This window comes from Carassius auratus, linkage group LG28B, assembly GCF_003368295.1.
Source record: "Carassius auratus strain Wakin linkage group LG28B, ASM336829v1, whole genome shotgun sequence".
NCBI lineage: Eukaryota > Metazoa > Chordata > Actinopteri > Cypriniformes > Cyprinidae > Carassius > Carassius auratus.
Window position 1 is genome coordinate 4,909,345 of NC_039293.1, and position 14,494 is coordinate 4,923,838.

At 37.4% G+C, this 14,494-nt stretch overlaps 1 long non-coding RNA gene across 1 annotated transcript; it reads left to right on the forward strand.

Annotated features, from left to right (window-relative positions):
• The first annotated feature begins 13,001 nt into the window (after nt 1-13,001).
• LOC113067614 (uncharacterized) lies at nt 13,002-13,845 on the forward strand. The gene is made up of 3 exons (XR_003279417.1): nt 13,002-13,043; nt 13,628-13,685; nt 13,806-13,845. It is a non-coding gene; the product is annotated as an uncharacterized LOC113067614 (long non-coding RNA).
• The last annotated feature ends 649 nt before the right edge of the window (nt 13,846-14,494 follow it).

Genomic DNA, 14,494 nt, shown 5'->3' on the forward strand with positions numbered 1-14,494 from the left:
ATAATATATGAAAAACATAATAATTTTACATAAAAGACATTAGGCTATAGCTTATATTTGTGTAGTAGGCCTGCATTTTTTTAATTAATGTAAAAACTAAAATTAATTGTAAAACTGAATTTGTGATGGGCCGTGGGTTGAGAACCACTGCACTAACCAGTCAGAAAAGCAGAGCAACACCCTGGAAACGGCTCAGAACCACACAGCAATGCTGTAACCACTCTGAAACCCATAGAAAAACCTTGCATCATGGCATAAAAGTGGAAAATAGTTGCACATGTAGTTTACTGAATATGAAACACACAGATTTGGTATTTCTGTTTTAAACGCTAAACCAAAAAAAGGGTCTATTTGTGCAGAATAGCACAAACCACTGAACTGTTGAAGCAATGCAGCTTCAGTTCCCCTGACTCCATCAGCTCTATATTCATTCTCTATAGGTGATCTTGTGGCCTTGAACTGCTTGCTTCGACATGACGGTTTAAAATAGCTGGACTTAGAGATATATTTATAGGCAGCATTTGCGTTGCTATGCATTTCCCTGACACCGGACACTACAACTCAACGGTTTGTTTGCGTCAGAGGAGCACCCACAACACACTTCGTTAGATTCGATGGCCAGCGAGTGGACACACAACGGACAGGAGAGACGGCCTGACACCTGACACATCAGATGTTCTTCTGGAAAGTTCTTTGGAGAAATAAAAATGACACAAATTAGACCAGAGTTATATTATATACTATTATTTATAAAAACTTTTAAATGGTTAACTTTTCAGTTTTCATTTGAATTTGTTTGAATAATTTTGCTTAATTTTGTCCTTCATAATGTACACTTATTAAACTAAATTATATAAATTAGTTTTTTTTATGCTATACATTTTGTATATTTAGTAATTCCAAGTGCAAAAGCACCTAAATATTACTTTTAGTTTTTATTCTAATATTCATTTTTAAGTTTATTTCTATGGAAGCTTGTTTTCGCCACAGAATAAAAATAAAAAAACTAATTCTGACATTTTATCTCACAATTCTGACATTCATTGCAAATTTACATCTAAAAGAAAAATTAGTTTAAACGATATGAAGTTATTAAAAGTGAGTTTATATCTCACAATTCTGACTTTATAACTTGCAATTCTGAGTTTATATCAAATAATTCTTAGAAAAAAGTTATCTCGCGATTGCAAGAATCTTTTTTTATTATTATTCGGTGGCAGAAACAGGCTTCCATATATTTCCGATTTATTTCAATTGCCTCAAACTATTATACTATTACTATATTTTTATTTAAAATAGTTGTTACAATAACAACACTGAATGTGACAAAAAGACTTAAAAAATTAAAGCACAAAAATCTTAATTTGCTCTGAATTCAATCCTAATAAGTAATCAAGACATATAAGAGAGATCTTTTGGGAGTTTTATTTATAATGCAATATTTCAATAGTAATCTCACCTGTGTACTGTAGATGTCCATGTCTCAAACTGTGCTCAAATACAAAAGTCTGGAAAATAAATCAACTGTTTCTCATCAAATTCTGTACATTGAGAAATTTACATTTCTAAAAAAATTTTTGAAGAAACATGAGACGAAGTTAATAAAGTTCATCAAAGCTGTCAAACCACAATAACTCTTTTGAGAAAAAGCCACAGAAAGAGACACATCTGAGCTGGGCACAGATTTGATTGTCAAATGACAAAAAAACAACAAGTGGATTATTTGTGAATGTAAATGAAGGAATATTATATATATTTTTTTAATTTAATTTAAATGCTCTGCTCTGTCCTCGTGTACTGTAGCCAAAACCTCAAGGCATTTAATAAACAAGAGACCGAGGCAAACATGTGGTTTAACTCTAGCATCTCCATGTCTTTGTGTTTTATTTGATTAACTGAGTCATGCTCCCAGGAGCAGCAGGGGGTTCCTGAACACAAGCCAAGGTCTCTCTCTATCTGGTGAAATATCTCAGCTGTGACCCCGGGGACACAGATCTGGGGCCAGGATGAGGGGTGGCTCATTGTTTGTGTCTCAGCTCTATCTGACATAGACGGGCGTCCTACGACATCACTTCCTCCAGCCGTTTCTTCACCTGAATGCAAGGAATCAGCAGATTGAAAGAGCTCACTGCTGCCAGCCACCAATGAACCCAACTAATTGAAAAAGATTGATTTTAAAGACTTATTCACACAACTCTTCCATAAAACAAAAGTTCAGAAAGTTATAGGGTGCTCATACATTTCTAATATAACTATTAAATAACCAGAGATACGAAAGTGCAAACTCTGCACAATAAAACAATGATCACAACTGAATCATTTTTTCTTTCAGCATTTATGGGTCTCTGTTTTCGGCTCTTGTCTTTAAAAGAAAGCAGAGTGAACTCAAAGAAAACCAGTGAGAAAGACCTTTAGATGGAGTGCTCTTATTCACGAATGAAATACACTGTGATGAACCCCCTACAGCGGCACGACAATGTGAAGCCCTCCTTTGAGGAAATGCATTTGCTTGTCCATTAAAAGTTGGCCAATCTGTGGTATTGTGTTTCTAGCAGAGCGAAGCATCACTCCGGCTGTTTCTGAGCAACGATTCAACACACAACACCCAAGAAAAACAGCCTGACCTGAGTCTGAATGCAAAGAAACTGAACAGGAGGCGTTTTCGGAGCTAATAAATCTGCTTTAGTGTCTCTCCGAGAGACAGGACAGCCAATTAATGTGCTGAAAACTCTGTCGTATAGCCTCAGGGATGGAAGATCTCAGCGTGGGATCGCTGTACTTCCCGTGCCAGACGGTTCCTGGCAGTGACACGACTCTGAACTGGCGTACACTCAGGATGAATGCTGATTAAAACACGTCTCACTGATCTGAGCGAAGTTACTGTCATCCATTTCATTTCATTCAGGGTGACTCCCTAGTTCTCTTCCTCTCTTTGATTGTGAATAAAAGCCAAAAAGACAAAGAACAGGAAGGAAGGAATAAGAGAAAGTGCGGTTTTCATTATAGGCTTCTAAATAAACTCGAGCCCTTTGACTTCGCTGAGCTCTGAACTCTCTGAATTGCAATTACGGTGTTGCAACAGCAATCTTCATTTCAAAGGAAAAAGCTGGCAGAGCTCCGTGTGTCTCTGGTTGAGAGTTGAGAAATCGAGTGAAACCCGAGGAAAAGATAAATAACAAAAAGAACTGTTTAATCTCAAACGTATTGGCAAAATGAGTCCTGCTTCTCAGATGTTTATCCTTGGTAAATGAGCCCGATCTTATGTGCATCCTGTCAATAATGCCTCAAACTGATCAGATTTGTTAAGATTTCTCAAATGATCTGAGATGCCCTCATGGAGTATCCCTTTGCTATTATTGTTTTCTTTAACAGAAACATCTGAAACAACACTGAAACATAAATGAGAATAACAAAGACAGGTTTACGCCCAACAGAATGAAAAATATGCATGGCAAAAACTGTACAAGAAAGACAATAATTTTTTGTTGTTGAAATACTACAAATTGGCACAGCTGTTCAGTGAATACACAGTATTGCAAAAGACAAGCATCATGTCATAAACCACAATGAATACACAGTGATTTCTCAACTTTTGTCTAGAAGCATGTCTTTGGAAATGCAGTTCAGCATCGAAAAGACAAAACCCCAAAGGAAAACTGTTTTACTGAAATGTTGCTCTGTGTAAACTAAACTTATTCATAAAATCCAGCACTATTTACCTGGTCCAACTTATGGGTTTTTCATAAATTACTACTTTAAATTACTGAGATCCTCTTCACATTTCATGCTACAACACAAATGACATTCATACATCAAATGTGAATTTTGGCACTGTTGTATGCTTTAAAAATGTTAGTTGCTAAACAAGCAGTACAACTAGTGCAAGGAAGGATGGCGGTTTGATGAATGGGACAAACATAGACATCTTATGTAGCAACTTGTTAGAAAACACACAAACAACATGAAGTACTGACTCACAAAAATAAGTTTATTGCCATTTTGACAGTATTTTTTACACACACGTGATCTGCATAATCCATTTAGTCCATTTCTAAACATCATCCACCTTATTTTGAAAAGTGGAAGTATCTATTTTCTTTGAAGTTACAAAACTTCCTAATCGATAGCCATTATAGGTAAATCACTACAAGAAACATACCTAAAACAATTTGAAATCCAATTTGCAATATCATGCTCTATAACATGGTTTTGTTGACATGTTGAGTTCCTCAGGGCTCGATTTTGGGACCCCTTTTATTTTCTCTTTATTTGCTTCCATTTGGAAAGATTTCTGATGAGCACGGTATAACTTACGGTATAACAAATGTATTTCTCATTATGTTATATGTTTTCAAACCTCTCCATTTTAAAAACATATTTATTTTCATTTAAACATATTTATTTATTTAGTTATCATTTGTAATGTATATAGATTGCATTTATTTTTTTATGTTTTTTCTCTTTTGTGTACAGCACTTTGGTGCCCATTGTGGTTTTTGAAAGTGCTCTAGAAATAAAGTGAGTTGAGTTGAGTTGAGTTTTTGTACAGCTAAAACAACAGGAAGTGAATGATAAAGATTCACGCAAAGCCACTAGAAGGCATGCCTGGAACCTTTAGCCAAAAAAGCATAATGGCTAATGCTAACATTCCACTTTGTCACTGTGTGGGAAAGGAGACCAGATGCCATTTTTTAATGGATGTCACTGCAAGAGAGGCTAAAGTTACTAAAAAGTACCAGGTACAGTACCCAGTGGAAAACCACCCAAAAGTGAACCTTACTGATCAGTACCGTGCCATACCATTACCAAAACTTGATGTGTAAACTCTGATGATCACGGATACGGCAAAGAAAATTGTCACTAACTGCGTCAATGAACAGTTGACACAAACACAACAGAATCACTAGATTTAAAGCAGCACAGCCAGTGAAGGAGAGAATGCCACTATTTTGAATGAGAACACCTTTTTAACAAGAAAAAAGTGTCTGTTTCGTTGTCTGTTGAGGGAGTACAGACGTTTCTCTCGCTGATAGCAGAGGAGTGGATCCAGCGAGAGCTTGATGGGGCGACAAGGAATGAAAACGTTTTTCTGGAGTCACGGCGGCAGATGCGACGCAACTATATGGACATGTAAATAATCCCGCCCACTCTAAAGCGATACTAAACTGCAGTGGAGACGCAAGCTGAGCCGAACCGTGCCAAGTCACACCACACGGTGGAAAAGCACCAATAGTGTCCTTTCTAATCATATACTGGATCATATAATCACTCAGACCCTGACGCTTTTACTCGGAGTCCTGCCAACATGTCAGAACTGCCGGTAAGCACAGAAAAGATCAGGTACTCTAAAAGCTAAAATATAAAAGTGTGCTTACAGCCCCACTTTAAGCACTGGATTCAAAGTAAGTTTCCCAATGCATGTGTGTTTGTGTTTATGGAGATGGATAAGCATTATGTAGTCATTGTGTGCTGAGCTGGAAGGTGGTAAGGCTCTTATGAAACAATGGCTTTTTGTTTTTGAATGATTTCCATCAATTCTGCCTCTGCGTTGAGCAGCGCTATTCCCCTGAGGCCAAACAATCGGGAGGGAGCGAGTGAGCGAGCGTTAACCGCAGACTGTCCACTGTGACGCAGAGCTCTGGCTCTTGCTGATCGATCGGTGTGTACTTTTTACCCCGTTCAACCATTGTTGCTGGACTCCCACCCTCACACACACACACACACTTCCTAATTAAACCCAGGAGTGCGGAGCTCAGGCCGGTCAGCCTTTGTTCAACTTTCCTCATCAAGAGCTCTCTTAGATATGCAGAGCTGCTGCCTTTTGCCTCAGACAGACGTATCCCACAATGCCACAGAGGAGGAAAGACGTCAAGCCTCCAGCAAGGGAAAACACAGAGCGATATTTGATTGAAATCTGTGTGAGAAAACGACTGCCGTGCGCTGGGAGTAATTCATCAGCTCATGATGGTCCCAGTGAATGGAAACTTTAAAACGTTTCAAAGAAATGATTAGCCTACTTTATTCCAGAAAGGATGCATTAGTTACATTGTTTAAAAGTGACAGACATTTATTATGTTACAAAAGATTTCTATTCTTTTGGACTTTGTTCTTTTGCGATTCACATAATGAGTTGTTCAGACTACTTTGCGAACTGATTACGACCATTTAATAGTTTGGAAGAAATGAATAGCCTACTTTTCAGCAATTCAGCAATCATGCAGCCTTTAAAACTGATCAAAAGCGACAATGAAGACATTTCTAATGTTAGATTATATTTATTTTTCCAAGTAAATTATGTTCTTTTGAACTTTATATTGATCAAAGAATCTTTCCACAAAAAAACAAAAAGCCTCACAACTGTGTTCAAAATTGCTAATAAGCAAAAATGCTTAAGTAGCAAATCAGTATATAAGAATGATTTCTGAAGGATCAAGTGATACTGAAGACTGATGTAATGATGCTGCAAATTCAGCTTTGCAGCTATAGGAGTAAATTACAGTTAAAATATATATTCACGTAGAAAACAGTCAGTTTAAATCGCAATTATGTTTCACAATTTGACTGTTTTTACTTTATTTTTTATCAAATAAATACAGCTTGAGCATTAGGGTTTTTCCTCTTAAGTAGTCATCATTTTCGACCCTTACAATTAAGTAAACTGTGAGATTAGAAAAAATATATTTCTAATGTCTCAGTATTTGTTTAGAAATATCTGTTTCATTTACTGTGTACCACAGGCTATTCAGATATAACCAAAAGATCAAATATTAACATTTCAGAATGGTAGCTTTGGGCAGAAGAATATAAGCTGTGGCTCTAGCATCGGGTTGTGTCGTTTCTTGACGTGTGAGATCGGTTGACCTTTGAACAACCTCTTTAGACAATGATCTCAGAGCTGGGATTCAGGAAAACACTATGACATCAGCACTGCTATCAATGAGCCTCAGGACACACACACACACACGCATCTACTCCACTCATATACATTTTAAATGGGAAAACAAAGAACAATTCAAGCTCATATTGAACTTCTGTGTAGTTCACAGAAGGGATGTCTACCAAAAGGACTAATCCAAAGAAGAAGCACTTTATAGGATAGAAAAAATATGACCCTTTGAGGGAAATTTCCAGGTTCAGTTCAAGTCGACTGCAGGTTGCATGATGTAGATTTAATTAAAAAAGAAAGAAACAAATGTGATTTTTCTGCAACTCTAAAAAGTATCTCAGACCACTTTCTGAACCTGTTAGACCTTTTCCTTGAAAACAATCGATTGTTATGAACCATTCTTTAGCTATTCACAAAACAAGTCATTCAGAATGCTTTGCGAACCAATCAGACCAATTCTTTGAACAGAAATGACTAGAATTAACTATTCTTTAGCGTCAGCATCTACAGGGTTTAAGTGTGCATGAAATGGGAATTCATTTCTAAATGCATGTTATTGCTCTTAATATGAACACATTTACATGCAAGTTTTGAACTCATAATTAGTTTTTATTAAAATTTTCATAACTTCCAATCTTTTCATCCACTCCTTCTTTCTTACAATCATCAGCAAGCTCCAGTCAGCACTTAATGCACAAAACCAAGTCTGGCACTACATCTTTTATTTTCCATTTTTAGACTTTTTTTGTTTTCCTCACCAGATATTACAACATGCACACAATTTTATTTTATTTTATGTTTTTTCCAGATACAAGGTGACACAGGGTGTATATAGGGAAGAACAACACATTATTTTCTGAGATAAAGAATTACATAAAAAAAAATTACCAGCAAATACTGACTCTAAATTTGAACTTTAGTGGACTTGAATTATAACAAATCTGTATGGACTACTTCTGGGCTAAACAGTAGTTCTGAATGAAGCCTCTAATATTACATCCACCCACAATCTGTGTAACATCAGTGTCCAATCTGATCTGGGTTGGGACACACTATTAAAACGAAATCAAAGGTCATTTTATTAGGCTTTTGTGACCACAAAATAACAAGCGGTTTCTCATTTTTTGTCGGCACTGCATGGAAAGTGGTGGCTGGCAGTGAGGCGTTTTTCCCAGGGTGAACGATGTGAATTGTTGAGATGGTTTAAGCAGGAAGCGTGAGGGTGTGTCTCCGTCAGCAGCTGTGGAGGTCGGGAAGCATTTAACGGTGATGTCATGAGAGGTACGGACTTCACAGCGCTATGTTTCCTTTTATCTTACCTCGGCCTGCTGTGAGAAAAAGCTCACAGTTCATCTGTCAACCTCCAGAGACGCATTAAATGCTGTGACACGATGGCTGAGGGTCTGTTATGTGTTTAGTCACAGGAAGACTGATACATTGAGAAACACACAACCAGCAGATCATGTGTGTGCTGAAACAGTTTCACAATCAACTCTCGTGAACCCTCGTGACTCATGAGGTTTTGGAGTCACAGGAAAACTTGAAATACATTTTGGAGTCACATATTAAGATGAATTTAAAGGTGCAAACAAGTTACTACGGAGATCCTAAAAATATGGAGAAAAAAATATGAGATTGCGTTCCCTCGCAAAACTTTTTAGTTCTCTCACAAAAATATTGCGTTGCCCCAATAAACTCTGCGTTTGCTCACAAATCATTTGTGTTACCCCGAGAAACTTTAAATCCACTTGCAAAATTATTGCATTGACCCAAACAAACTCTGCGTTCACTCAAAAAACATTACGGTCTTATATATAACATTTGCATTCTCTAACAAAAGTATTGTATTGCCTCAAGAAGCTATACATTCTTATATATAACATTTGCATTCTCTAACAAAAGTATTGCGTTGCCCCACGAAGCTTTGCTTTCACTTGCAAAACACCTCTTGAAACATCGAAACATTCTCCTGAACAAGTATTGTGTTGCCTCAAGTAGCTTTGCATTCTCATTTAACATTTGTGTTCTCTTGCAAAAGTACCGTATTGCCCCAAGAAACTGCGTTTGTTCACAAATGTTTTGCGAGCGACAGTAAAGCTTCTTGGGCCAATGCAATACTTTATGAGAACGCAAATGTTTTGCGAATGAATGCAGAAGAAGCAAAGCATTTTCCTCTTTCTTCTACGTTTGTTCGCAATTTTTAATATCTGCGTTATCTTGAAAAAGTTTTTTGTGAAGTGAAAGTGAAGTGACGTGTGGCCAAGTATGGTGACCCATACTCAGAATTGTGCTCTGTATTGAACCCATCCAACACAGTGGGCCGCTATTGCTGCGGCACCTGTGGAGTTGATGGGGGGTGATGGGGCTTGCTCAGGGGTCTCACTTTAGTCATGGTATTGAAGGTGGAAGAGAGCACTGGTTATTCACTCTCCCACCTTAAATCCCTGCCAGACCTGAGACTCGAACCTGCAACCTTCATGTTAACCATTAGGGCCACAACTGCCCCCTTATTATGACTACTCATCACTCTGTAGGTAACTGTCGGCCTCAGCAGGAGAGTGAGTTTATGAGATCGCAGGGCGTTATTGGACAGACAGGCTCTAAATTAGCTGTGAACATTCCTGCCTCCTCCGCTGAGGGATGAGCGTGAAAAGGGTTTCCGATGGAGGATAAAAAGAGAGGCCGAAACCAGGACAAAGTGTGCGACCATCGCAGAAAAACTAAAATATACAGGTGACGCCTTTGAAAAACTGCTGATTTCATTCATATTATATAAGCTACAACCCATTATAAAAATAGGCTATCTCAAGTTGTTTCTCCTGGACACTAGTAAGATAAAATTAACAGTCATTTCTACCTCTTTAGCTTAAGTCTACAGTTGTTTCCCCTGAGAAAAAAGTAATCTTGTGTCTCTTCGAGAGTTTCAGAAGAGGTCTACAATCACAACACTTTTTCGAAAGATCTGAACTGCTATCCACATTGAATTACTGGATGACAACTCATTTATATGTCCTGCATATTTGATTGGATTAGAATATAAACTGATGCCAACTCAATCTCATTCAGTTTTAGTCTCAATCAAACAGTATTTCAGATGACAACTTGATCTACTATACTTAGGGCTAACCTGCACAATCTTCTGTCTATATGAAATATTATTTGTGAACATGTGGTTATGTATTTGTCAGTGAAACCAACCTGTGCATGTGTACATTCTGATGTGCGTGTTAAATGTAGGTAAACTGCTGCGGCTCAGATCGGTCTGGGCTTCAGCTGCTCGGTCCTTGACTAGAGGAAATGTGGAGTCCAGGGAGGAGTCGGTTCCCACACCCAGAAGAAGGGCTTTCGGCTGATCTAACACAAACACTGCAGCCCTCAGGAAGGAAAGGGTTCCCAGACACCTCACAGGCCGAGTGACATTGCAGGTTTGCATTCACACACGAGCACAAAGAAACAAACACTCATTTACATTTTTGTACAGAATGAGTTTGCGTGAAAAGTCTCTTCCAATTGCTTTTGTCCGAAGAACTTTAGTGTTTTGATTTGCGATTTGAAAAATGAGTAATTCAGACTGTTTCGGAAACTAATCTAACTGATTAAATACAAAAAAAAATCTATGATTCATTTATTATTTACAACACAAGTCGTTCAGACCAGAGCTGATCCTCTTTATATGCAAAATATGCAGGCCGTGTAGGGCCCCCTTGCTTTCAAAGATGATTTAATTTTAGTTTTGTTTTTTTAATTTTGTCAGCATTATGAAAACGTGAATGAGAATTTATTTTAATGCGTTGTGCTGTCGCCTTTATTATGATTTTTCGTAGAGTCTTGCTTGAGACTAATTCAATGAGTTGAAAGCGTACGGATCCGCGGAAGATACACAGTTTTTCAAGCACTCTCCACGAGCACAGTGGAGTGAAACACGGACAAATGCGTTTCATTTAATAGTTCATAAGCACTCATACTCCCAAGTCATCTTGAAGTCATTGATTAGCTTGTTCAGGTGTTGGATTGGGGTTGGATGAGCTAAATGCGGCGTTCGTGCCATGTCGTCATAATTGAGGTAATTATTATTGTGCATTTAGTGCCACCGGCAAAATGAATCTGCAGTAATCAGGTGGTAGAGCGATGACGTTTCAACCTACAGACTCGGGGCATGACCCAGTCCCCCACCCCAAAGTTAAGGCCCTGATATACTTCAAATTAAGTTTGATTTCGTTCTTCTTTTGGGGGCAAACTGGCTGTTCATTGCATTGTTAAAATTCATAAACGTTTTACCCGCCAACTGGCAACTGACACTGTTACATGGACTCACCAACGCTGATTTTAACACATTTGGTGCTTGGCAAGTGTTAATTTTAGGCCCTATATATATATATATATATATATATATTCTTATAAGATTATATATCATATAAAGGTGAAAAATCATGAAAATGAGACTTTTCCAGATTTCAAGTGCTATAATCAGGTCCCCGTGCATCTGCCAACCAAGGAAACGTGAAAAAATATGTACCCAGTCACTTTGCTTTGGTAAGCCCTTTTCTGCAAGTGTCTGAAAAAACAAGTCTGCTTTCGCTCCCCTAGTGACATTGAGAATGGATCGCATTATAATATTACATTCACTTAATCTGTAAGTTTCCACCCAAGGCACCGTCATTTTGACAAACGACAAAGGTGAGCCAGCTCTAAAGACATGCTAACATGCTAATGTTGTCTTTGGCTGCACAGACGAGCACAGCACAGTGTTTAAACTCCCAGCCTTAGAGGAGACAACAGAGCAGTGGATTTAATGATTTATTTACTGTATATTACACTGCTGCCACACACAGATCTCAAATAAACATGAGATTTATTTCCAGCTGTTTACTTTCACAGACATAGCCTATTGTTTCTGTAACTCGTGTGTGTTTTTAATGTCAACTTGTGTGTGAATGAGAACTTAGTTCAGTACTCATGTGCTGTGAAATCCGCTTTCTGTACGTGTGCTTCAGATGTGTGCATTCAGAAAATATATTAGAAGTTTAAAATAATATGGTTTTAAATGCATGATTTCAGCGCAATAAACATGATAATCAGAACCAAAACAGATGTTTTTAGCAGTTCTGAGCTGCTATATCGCAGCTCTATTCCAGAAATGGGGGAGGGGAGGAGCAGCTCATTTGCATTTAAAGAGACAGTCGGGCAAAACAGAGTGTTTCTGCTTGCACTCGAAATCTTCAAAATGATATAATAAATGATCTGTGGGATACTTTGAGCTGAAACTGGGGACACCCGAAACTAATATTACATATTGTATAGAGGGGCATAATATCTCTCCTTTAAAGTCGGTCTAATGTTAACAGACAGTGTTTAAAAAGTGCAGTCCACATGTTTACATATGCTCATTACAGTGACTTTGAATTACCTAAAGTAGTGCGGTAAAGCAACAGATTTGTTTTTATATTTCTGCAATCTACTTTAATTTGTGTGATTTCTTACTGACTTCCATATTAATGTGTACACCAGGCTTAATTGTCAGCGCTTTATGTTGTCATAATTATCACATGCTTACAAGGTTGAAAGTTCAACAAATCAGTCAATGTACTATTGTGATTGTAGTTGTTAAATAAAATATCATTCATATCAATTCATGCCTAATTTCATTTTCACATATAGACCTTGCAAACATATATTTATACCTATTATTGTATTGGTCATACTATACAATGATTCATAGCTTGTCTTTGTTGAAAACTACAGAACATAAAGAGCATTAAAAAATAATTGGATTTAAATCGCAATATTGGTAAAAAAAATAAATAAATAAAGCGCAATTAGATTATTTTCCAAAATTCTTCAGGTCACGATCACTTTAAAACAATCAGTTAAATATATTTTACCCGGATCAGTCACAAAAACACTGTTTTGTATGTTTTTTAAAGCCTTTTGTTTTTCAGGGACACAGGAAGTGACCTCATAAACCATGTTTACATTGTAGTACCCAGAGCCATATAGAGTGAGAGTTGCGACAACTCCATTGACTCCAATGGAACGCTTTTTTTTACAGCAATGGCGGCTCGTGGAGCCTCTCAATAGTTCCCGGAAGTAGCGGCAAACCGATGCCGCGCCGTAGAAGATGCAGCAGAACAAACCGTTTGCGACGCACTTTTAACAGGTAAGACGTTTAAATAATAAGATTGAATATTATCAGTACATCTTAATAACAATAAATTGCAAATTAAAACCTTCTAGTAGATTATCACTCATTAAATTAGTAGATTTAAGGTTTGTTATCAGATAACTAACAGATTAGGCTAGGATTGGAGCTGAATAAAGTTAGTAACGAACACCCTAATAATTGTAAAATCTGTTCTCATAATTCAGTTTCATCCATCGTGTTTGCAATTAGAAAAAAAGGAGTATAAACATATTTTTTTGCAGGGTGGGGAAAGTTAGCTAACGTTACATAGCCTATTACGTTAGTTCAATATAACGTGTGACAGCGGTGAGTGGAAGTGGTAAAAATGAGGTTATAAAGTTTGTTCCTTATTACACGTATTCAATTACTTAATAATAAAATGCACCCTATTGATATACATTTAGAGTGAATTGAGTTTGCAAAAACATGGGTGGAGTGTTTTTAGTCATTGTGATTAATTTACTATTACCTGTCTATATTATATAATAATACTGTATTATATACTTAGACTTGTTAGTGTATAAAAGTAACATACTGTAATATTCTGTGGGTTCTGGTAGGTGGAGGATTAGTGGTGCCACTGAAGTGTTCTGTGATGGAGCATCAGTGAGGATGCAGGTCAGGAGAGCTGAGGGGACCTTTTTTTTTGATAGCTGAATTTTCATTATTTTTCTTAGTGCTGCCTTTGCATTGCTTGATCTTTATTTTTTTTTCTTGTCTCTTAAATTTTTTTAATAGACCCTGGTAACTGGCTGATGGTTCACAGGAATGCTGACTGGCTGCTGACTGACTTGCTGCTGGTTGACTGGGCAGTGTCACCTGTCCCTGTCTCTCCTCTCTAGCCATGTCCTTTTTCTTCACTCTCACTTTCCTTTCTCTGAGTGTCCTCGTTCTTTTTTCCTCAACCTTTGAAACTGATAGAGGTAGAATACATGGTTTTGCTAATTTTAAATATTGTAAATATCACATCACTTTAGTTTGTACTTATTATATATGAATCACCTGAAATAACATAGCTGTAATCAGCAGCCATTTCTTGTATGTTCACAGGTCTAGGGGTGCATCGTGGAGCAGGGCCCTCCTCTTTTTGACCACAGGACGGTGTACAAAGATTGTGGGAATAGCATCTGGTCTCAGCCTACTCTTGAATTTTTTGGTCATGACAAATTGCATTGCCGCAATTTGTCTGCATACTGACTTCAGTTTAGTTTCCACACACACCTTTTTTTTGTCTACCCACTTACAGTACATATCACATGGTGGTTAAATGCACAGTTATAGGTAACACTGATGACTCCCTGCAATGTCTCACCATGAGTCTCAGCTCCCTGGGTTTTGCAAGGCTTTGCTTGTTCCTTATTTCTAGTAAAACATTGTCAATGTAAAAAAGTGCAAATAAATGTAAGTATAATTACCTAACAATTTTT